The sequence below is a fragment of the Sus scrofa genome, chromosome 9 (genome assembly GCF_054392235.1).
Source record: "Sus scrofa isolate SSC_HxYL_T2T_F1_AM1 chromosome 9, Sscrofa_HxYL_maternal_Yorkshire_Landrace_v2.0, whole genome shotgun sequence".
NCBI lineage: Eukaryota > Metazoa > Chordata > Mammalia > Artiodactyla > Suidae > Sus > Sus scrofa.
Window position 1 is genome coordinate 144048938 of NC_139391.1, and position 9838 is coordinate 144058775.

At 45.2% G+C, this 9838-nt stretch overlaps 1 long non-coding RNA gene across 1 annotated transcript; it reads right to left on the reverse strand.

Annotated features, from left to right (window-relative positions):
* Positions 1 to 1413: 1413 nt before the first annotated feature.
* On the reverse strand, positions 1414 to 8192 carry LOC146400268 (uncharacterized). The gene is made up of 3 exons (XR_014816910.1): positions 7878 to 8192; positions 5738 to 7743; positions 1414 to 4859 (listed from the first exon to the last, which is right to left on the reverse strand). It is a non-coding gene; the product is annotated as an uncharacterized LOC146400268 (long non-coding RNA).
* Between the last annotated feature and the right edge of the window lie 1646 nt (positions 8193 to 9838).

Genomic DNA, 9838 nt, shown 5'->3' on the forward strand with positions numbered 1-9838 from the left:
CCTGTCAGCCCAATGGATACCGCGGCCACTCTGGGAAAGCTTCTGGCAGTTTTTATACGGTTAGGCCTACAACTGCCTTTGACCACTCCAATTTGTGGTTTTTATCTAGAGTCAATAAAAACTGCATATATGTACCACATCTGACAATGGAATATTACTCGGCCATAAAAAAGAATGAGATAATGCCATTTGCAGCCACATGGATGGACCTAGAGATTCTCATGCTAAGTGAAGTAAGTCAGACAAAAGACAAATATGGTATTGCTCATATGTGGAATTCTTAAAAATGATACAATGAACCTAGTCACGAAATTGCAACAGATTCACAGACTTTGAAAACAAACTTATGGTCACCAAAGGGAGCACATGGGGTAGGGCAGGGATGGACTGGGGTTGGTATTGGCACAAGCACACTGGGGTCTACGGAATGACTAACCATTGGGGAAGTGCTGTCTAGCACAGGGAACTCTACCCAATCTGTGATAACCTATATTGGAAAAGAATCTGAAAAAGAATGGCTGTGTGTAAATACATGATTGAGTCACTTTGTTGTACAGCAGAAATTAACACAACATCATAAAGCAACTATACTTCAATAAAATTTTAAAAATCAGAACAGGGGGTTCCTGTCATGGTGCAGCAGAAACGAATCCGACTAAGAACATTGAGGCTGTGGGTTCAATCCCTGGCCTCGCTCAGTGGGTTAAGGATCCGGTATTGCCGAGAGCTGTGGTGTAGGTCGCAGACGCAGCTCTGATGGATCTGGTGTTGCTGTGGCTGTGGTGTAGGCCAGCAGCTGTAGCTCCAATTAGACCCCTCGTCTGAGAACCTCCATATGTCTCGGGTGCGGCCTAAAAAGCAAAAATAAATACATAAAAATAAAAACAGGAGTTCCCGTCGTGGCGCAGTGGTTAAGGAATCCGACTAGGAACCATGAGGTTGCGGGTTCGGTCCCTGCCCTTGCTCAGTGGGTTAACGATCCGGCGTTGCCATGAGCTGTGGTGTAGGTTGCAGACGCGGCTCGGATCCCGCGTTGCTGTGGCTCTGGCGTAGGCCGGTGGCTACAGCTCCGATTCAACCCCTAGCCTGGGAACCTCCATATGCCGTGGGAGCGGCCCAAGAAATAGCAACAACAACAACAACAACAACAACAAAAAAGACAAAAGACAAAAAAATAAAATAAAAAATTAAAAAATAAATAAAAACAAATGTAAAAAATAAGCATAAACCAAGAACAAAAATAAATATATAAAACAAATGAAAATGAATGTCCACAAAAAGACATGTAAGGAATGTTTGTAATAGCCCACAACTAGAAACAGCCCATGTATCCATTTGTAGGAGACTCAATAAATGAACTGAAGCCTATTTCTAACATAGGTTACTACTCATGAATAAGAAGGAACAAATTACTTACATACATACCAATTGTTTTATTTCATTTATACGAATGTCTGACACAGGCAAAAGCTCTTGGGAAATTCAGAACAGCGGGTGCCTCTAGAAAAATGAGGTTAGAGACTGGCAGGAGGCATGAAGGAACACGGGCAGAGAGCAGAGTGTGTAATTACAGGGATTGGAACTGCATGAGTCTAGGCATTTGTCAACCTCAAATCATATACTTCAGGTTTATTCATTTCATTGTGTGAAAATTTTACCTCAAAAGAAATAAAGGAACCACACACGAAAAAATACTAAAGTCTATTAGACAGTAATGCACACTGAAGTAGTTAGGAAGAAATGCTAATGTCTGAAACTATTTCCAAGTGTTTCCAAAAAGAAGAGAGACGGGTGGCAAATAGAACGATGAGGAGATGGATAAACACGGGAAAAGTCAAGCGAGGTTAAGTGTTAACTTGGAACTGAGGTGGTGGGTATACACGTGTTCACTGTCAATTTGATCTAATTTTCCACGTGTTTAAGCATTTTCATAATAAAATTATGAAAATTTTGCTGTTACATTAAAAAATTGTGTTACAGTGTAATAGTAAAAGGATAAAAGTTTAACAAGACACCATTTACAAAAGCATTGAGAAACACCGAGGAATGAATCTAACAAAACATGTACAATGTCACTACAGAAGAACTGTGAAACGTTGTTTAAAATAAAAAATACCCTGGGAGTTCCCTGGTGGTTCAGGGGTTAAGTGAGCTCGGTGGCTCAGTGTCATCACTGCTGTGGCTCAGGTTATGGCTGTGGTGCAGGTTCGATCCCTAGCCTGGGAGCTTCTGCATACCATGGCATCGCTAAAAAAATACAATAAATAAAAAATAAAATAAAATAAAATGAAATGAAGAATACCCTAATAAGCCAAGGACTTTATTACAGTCGTGGTCTGGAAGGTGCAGGACTGCAGACATTCCGGTCCCCCCACCCCCCAGCTGATCTGTACATTCTGGGAGACCTAAGTTCCCAGCAGGCATTGGTTGTTGTGTTGATGTTGACAAGCCGATTCCAAAAATTTACTTGGAAACAGAAAAGGTCAGGAATAGATAAGGCAACCTTGAAAAATAAAAATGAAGGTGGAAGATTTTCGGCACCTCTTGTCAAGACTTTTTATAAAGCTGTAGTAATGCGGAATTGGTGTAAAGACAGACCAATTAGCCAACAGAATGAGCAGAGAGACCAGGAATAGAGTCACACAGATATGGTCACAGGGTTTGTAACAGGGCATGGGGCGGATTCAACAGGAGTTTCCCTTAAGGAAAAATTTAATTTTGGCTTCTTCCTCACCTCATATGCAAAAAAGATCAGTTCCAGATGTGTGACAGATAAACAGGGAAGGCAAAACAATGGGTCTTTTAGAAGAAAGCAAAGCAGAAAATTTTCAAGGTCTTAAGGAAGGCAAAGACCTCAAACAGGACACAAAGCCACTAACCATACAAAAGAGAACAAATAATAAATTGGACTGTTTTGGAAAATTGATTCACCAAATACACTATCAGGGGATGAAAAGGAAGCCACTGGGAGGGGAAGACATGTGAAGTACATATTTCCAGCAGTGGGCTATAGCCACACTGAATACAAAAGAGAGAAATTCAGTTTTTCAAAGTGAGGGTAAAACTTGGTCAGACCGGACACCGCAAGAGTTTGAGTCACTTCCTCTCCCTCTTCCTGGGCTTCATTTTCTTCCCTCCAGTTTTACGGAGATGTCATTACCTTGTATCACGGCATAAGTCTAAGGTGGACAGCATCAAGGTGTGACTTACGAATACTGTGAAACGATGACCAGCAAGTGCAGTTAACAGCCATCATCTCATACAGATACAAAGAAAAGAAAAAAGTGAAAATGGAGTTCCCGTCGTGGCGCAGTGGTTAACGAATCCGACTAGGAACCATGAGGTTGCAGTCCCTGGCCTTGCTCAGTGGGTTAACAATCTGGCATTGCCGTGAGCAGTGGTGTGGGTTGCAGACGTGGCTCAGATCCCGAGTTGCTGTGGCTCTGGTGTAGGCCAGATGCTGCAGCTCCGATTCAACCCCTAGCCTGGCAACCTCCATATGCCATGGGAGTGGCCCAAGAAATAGCAAAAAGACAAAAAAAAAAGAAAGAAAAAAACGAAAATGAACCTTCCTCCCTTGAGATGAGAACTCCTAGTATTTATCCTCATAACAACTTGCGTGTGTATCGTAGAGCAGTGATGGCTAGATGATGCTCTAATAGAGATGACGCCTGAAGATACAATCTCTCCAGGGCTTCTCGCCCTCGCCCCGCAGGGTATTTGAAACTGTACCAGGAAGGATCTTAGAAGCTATTACTCAAGTTCTCTCCTGTCTCTTCCACCACCGCTGTTCTGAGACCCCTCTGTTCAGAGACCCTTCCACTGAGTTGTCATGGTTTTGTTTCCTATCCACTCATAGGCCTTTTTCTCTCTACCTGCACAGGTCAGATTTCTAGAATCTCTGGGGAATGATAAACCAGCAAGAAGCTCAAAAACTTGGACATTTCAGATAAAGTGTATCGGGTACTGGCTGGGGGAGCAACCTCTCTGTTCTCAAGTTCTCTGGGCACAAAAAAGAGAGAGGCAATCTTCTGAGGAGCATCCCATCAGACAGGAATTCAGCCAGTACTGCAGTTGCTTTCCACCCGCTGGTGTCAGGGGACCTCACTCCTTAAAGCCACAACAAGAGTCAAGTACAACCACTCCCTTTCCCCAGATGGTCTTTTACAGGTACCTCTTGGATGTCACTGAATACAAGCCTTCCAAGGGCCTCCCCTAAGAGACAAGCCTTCTCCCTGATGCCCACGTGTGTGTGCTGGGACCACAGACCCACTAGAGAGCCTGGCGTCCAGGCTGACTGCCTATGGAGTTTGCAAGGTGGCAGCACACCTTCCCAGGTGTCTTCCTGGGTAGAGGCTGGCCTTCAAGGGCAGATAATGCTCCCTGCTAGTTCTATCCACCACCGGAAACCCCTCTCTGTCCCCTGCCGTGTCTCCTCCACCCACACGGACTTTGTGCCATCATTTACTTCAGCAAAGCCCCCTCCTAATCCTATAAGCTGTGTAATGCATGGAGAAATCCTAAGGAGCCTGTCAGGGGGATTTAAGAAAGTCAACCTGCTAAGGTGTTTAGCTCAGAATCTGGCTCATCCTTAGAGTGACGGTTATATTAAAAGTGTAAATGAGACAGATCAACAAATACTTTTCAACAAATGGAGTATTTAGGTGCTGCTTTCGAGATGCAAATGCAGGAGTTCCCATTGTGGCTCATTGGTATTGAATCTGACTGGTATCCATGAGGATGCAGGTTCGATTCCTGGCCTCGCTCAGTGGGTTAAGTATCCAGCATTGCTGTAGGCTGGCAGCTGTAGTTCCAATTCGACCCCTAACATGGAATGTCCATAAGTTGCATGTTCAGTCCTAAAAAGAAAAAAAAAAATGCAAAAGCATGACAGAAAATGTATAAGGGTTTTAATTAACAAGACTGTTCAAAATGTCAAATTTACTTATCAAACCGTTTCTTTAAATAGAATTTGTATATCAAGTTTCTGCATGGAGCAAATTTAACATTCTTTTCATAGCCTTTCCCTTTCAGCTCTAAGAGGCCAAGTTTCAGAGAAGCACCTGAAACCCAAGTGAAAATCCAGCATGGCACAGTGTACGGGCGTGCCTGATAACTCACCTACAACCCGGATTCACAACATTTGATTTTGGGGAGGAAGAGGGGTTGGCAGTCAATGGTTAAGTGTGAGGCCAGAGAAAACCTCGAGCTCAGGAGAGGTTTGCTTGCACTTTGTACTGTTTGAGCTTGTTCTCATTCCAGTAAAAGATCCCATTTCTGGGTAATGAGACAGCCAGGGAGATTGCACACCTGAACGTGCCCTTGGAATGTGCCAGACGCCAGCTAGTCCAACTATGTCTCCATAACTCCGCACGTGTATTTTTTCACAAACAAGAACCGAAACAGCCCCTGGTCCTATTGCCTGAACATGTTCGGGAACCTCACTCTCCCAAGGGACCCTCTGCCATCTCGGATCATGCAGTAAACATCCTATAAACACGGTGACTCAGACCAAAGGCTAAAAAATAAATGCATACGGATCCAACGTAGACACTTTCAGAGACGGCGGCAGTAATTGGGTCTATTCACAACTAGGTTAATGATTTCCAAAAGCCTAAATACAACCAACGAATGTGACAAACTCCAGGCCCCTCTCTATGGGCAGCCAAGAAGCGTGACCCGGGGGTGGGTAGCTGTCACACTGGAGAAGGGAGGGTGGCCGAGGGATAACACTTACCTCCAGACACCAGGGGAACCGCAGAGCTGAGCTGAAAGGAAAACAACAACAACGAAACGCCCAGCTCTCCCGCATGACCCGGAGGGACAGCGAGGCCCAGCATGTGGCGGCTTATCGGGTCACACGGCCGCGCCTGGGTACCTGTGGGCACGGCCAGCCCCACTCCCAGGCATTGGCATTTGGTAGAAATCTGTAGGCAGCCTTTGTTTTGCACACAAGGGGCTGCCGCCGAACCCCCAGCTGGGTGCTATCTGCACTGAGGGGCTGGAAGGGCAGGGCCAGCCTGCAGTTGGGAGAAACAAGGCCTGACATTTGCAAAGCGTTTTGCTACAAAGAGCTAAAGTAAATGTAACAATCCATGCACCACAGTTAATAGCAGTTCATTTAAAAAGTTGACGTTTACTTAATTGTTGTTCAAGTTCATTGATGCTGCTTATCCCAATATGCCAAATGATTTCCATTTTTCTATTGCAGAAAAAAAGGAGAAATGAGTATATATTTTGTTTTTACATCAAGAGTTTCCATGTAGCCAAAGTCCATAATGACTATTTTAAGTTCTGCATCCTGAAATTCACTTCGATTTTAATTTCTTTGTGGACTATTAAGGTTGATGCCAAAATTTTGCACTGCTATCTATTATGCACACATACTACAATAACCATTTTTTTACTTTTAGATAAAGTCTGTAGTTTAAATCCCCAAAAGTAGGATTCTAAAGGAAAGGTGTTTTTTTACTTGCCGGTATGCATGTCTGTTTGCTGTTTCTGTCATGATAGATGCTTCTAGATGGGTTGTAGGCAGCATCGCATTAATTTACATGATGCATATTATGGGTGAATGTACCAGCTTCATCTCCAACACAGCAGCGATTCTGCCGTCTTACTAAGCGCAAAAGACAACTCGGCACTCTCTAAAGTACAATTTCATTCCAGAATAACCAACCCTGTTGACCATTGTTTGATGTTCTTCACATATTAAAAATATTCCCTACCAGGTGAATCTTCCATTCTTAAACTTGGAGACTTCATTCGATGCTTATTAGTTTGAATGACATTTTCCCATACAAGCTAAAATTTGTTTTCTGATTTATTTTTACTTTTGATTCCTATTTTGCTTTTATGCTTACTTCTTTTGTGTGTTCTCAGGACCTGTGAGTCAGCGGAGACCCTGATGAGGTCAAGTCTCTCCAGAAGGACCCAGACAGAGGCCCTGTGTGGGCAACTGCTGCGACTGTTACAGCCACAAACTTCATGGCGCAAAGCAGCACAAACGTCCTGCAGGTCCGGAGGTTAGGATTCAAAATGGCTCTCTCTCTGTCGGCTGGGCTGCGCCCCTTCTGGAGGCTCCGTGGAGAACCAGCCCTCTTCCCTGTGTGCCGCCTCTGGAGGCTGCTGCGCTCTTGGCTGGGGACCCTTCCTCCACCAGAGCCGGCAGCTCGGCCAAGTCCTCCTCTGCTGACTGGCTTCCACCCTCCACCCCTGTGTCCACCTCTGCAGCCACAGCGTCATCAAATCGGCAGTGTTCCTTTTACCACGTAAGGCTCATACAGTCCTAGGTTTCAGGGATTAGAGGCCGGAAATATTTGGGGGGCCAGGATTCTGCCTACCACAGTCCCTAAATCTGAGGTACTCCCCAGGGTGTGACCGAAGCGGATGCTCTTCCTCTCGGGATGAACACACCTTCCATCGAAATCCGCAGGATTTACACGGGGGGACCAAGCCTTGAGTCCGCATCAGCGGTCAGCAAATACACGAGCAAGCAAAAGTCAGCACAAGGGAGAGACGCAGAAACAGCCACGAGAAGCCTTAGGCCCGGGGACTCCATCGAAAGAGATTATCAGGAATGAGCATCGGACCGAGCCCCGGAGACACAGGAAAAAGCCCGATGGTTGGAATGAAAGGCAGCACAGGCGTCAGACGAAGGCGGAGTGGAAGATGCCCCCCAGGCCGCTGCTCGGAGGGGCCAGGCTACAGATGTGTCTTCCTGGAAGCTCCATGAGGAAAATGCTAGAACGACAAAACGTTATCTAATCAGAGTCCCAGAAAGAAGGAAGATAAAGGAAAGAGAAGAGGGAGAGAGAATGGTGTTTGAACAGATAATAGCCAAGAAATCTCCAGAAATGATGAGAAACAAAACCCACAGATTTCAAATGAAGAAGCAAAAATGAAAAGCGTGCAGGACACTTGCTGTGCCCGCCTCACGTTCTCGTGGCCGCTTCCCTCCCGGTCACTCCCGAAGCCACGGTCCCTCTGCAGGGGAGGCTGACAGCCGCTTGTCTCAGGTGCCACTCGCAGCTTTGCTTTCTGTTCTCGCCCTTCTCTGGTGCGTGTGGGAACCTGACAGAGAAGCGCCGGTGTAGCAATCCTGAAGTGTCGAGAGAGTTAACACCTCAGGGAACAACCCTTGACCGTGCGGAACAGGAACAAGGGGCTACACGCTCCTGGGGCCTCTCCACACAGGCCCTGCGGGGGCGGGGGGGGCACTCTAAACACGCCAGCCGAGAGGAGCTCTCTTCGTGGCTCAGCGGTTAACGAACCCGACTAGGATCCAGGAGGATGCAGGTCTGTGCCCTGGCCTGGCTCGGTGAGTTAAGGGTCCGGCGTTGCCACGAGCTGTGGTGCGGGTCGCAGATGTGGCTCAGATCCGGTGTTGCTGTGGCCGTGGTGTAGGCCGGCGGCTGTAGCTCCCATTCGACCCCTAGCCTGGGACCCTCCATATACCACTATTAATTTACTATTAGTTTACTCTGTACCCAGAAAAACCACATTTTTAGAGCCAGGGCAAAATTTCAAAATTTATAGATAAGTAGAAACTATAAATTTACCATCAACACCCTCACATTAAAGGAACTTCTAAAGAATGTCCCTCAGGGAGTTCCCGTCGTGGCGCAGTGGTTAACGAATCCGACTAGGAACCAGGAGGTTGCGGGTTCGATCCCTGCCCTTGCTCAGTGGGTTAAGGATCCGGCGTTGCCATGAGCTGTGGTGTAGGCTGCAGACGCGGCTCGGATCCCGAGTTGCTGTGGCTCTGGCGTAGGCCGGTGGCTACAGCTCTGATTAGACCCCTAGCCTGGGAACCTCCATATGCCGCGGAAGCAGCCCAAGAAATAGCAAATAGACAAAAAAAAAAAAAGAATGTCCCTCAGGAAGTAGAAAAGTAAACTCAGAAAAATGTTATGAGATGCAAAAGAAGAGCAGGGGGAAAATATATTAAATATATATAAATATAAACAAATACAACCTCTGTAGCATAAGAGAAATAATGGCTAATTTGAAGGCTAACAAATAAAAAAGAACTTAAATTCCAGGCAACAATAAAGTAAGGAAGAAGTGGCAATCAAAGCTAGAATGTTTGATGTTTCCTGAAGCATCTGGTTGGAAGGTTAAGATAATTAACTTTGAACTAGTTAAATATATGGTAACATTTTAAAACTTAGCACAAAAATAGAAATGGGATTTTAAGCTTTCAGCACATCAAGGGATAAATGGACTGTAAATCTAGTAAAAAGAAACAGCAAATGTAATAAAAGGCAAAGCAAAAAGATACAATGTAATAAACAGCAAAGTGAAAGAAAAAATGTAATAAATGTCAAAGCAAAAAGAGAAAATGAGGGAGACCAGTTCAAATAGATCTGTGATCATAAAGTGTATGAACGGCCTAAACTCTCCCACTAAAACACAAAGAATTTCTTAACAAGTAAGACCAAAACAAGCCCATCTCTATGTTGCTTGCAAAAGCCTTACCTAACCCTTAAGAGCACAGAATATTTGAAATTAAAAGGACTGAAAATTTTACCAAGCATATATTTCCAAAATGTATATCTCTAAAGGTTTGCAATAGAAAAGAATAAATCCAAGGAACGTAAAAAGGAAAAGAGATTAAAAATAAGAGCAGAGGAGTTCTTGTGGCTTAGTGGGTTAAGGACCCGGCGTTGTCTCAGTGAGGATGGGAGCTGGATCCCCGGTCTTGCTCAGTGTGTTAAGGATCCAGTGTTGCTCCAAGCTGTGGTGTAGGTCACAGACGCAGCTTGGATCCCATGATGCTGTGGCTGTGGTGTAGGCTGGCAGCTGCAGTTCCAATTCAACCCCCAGCCTGAGAACT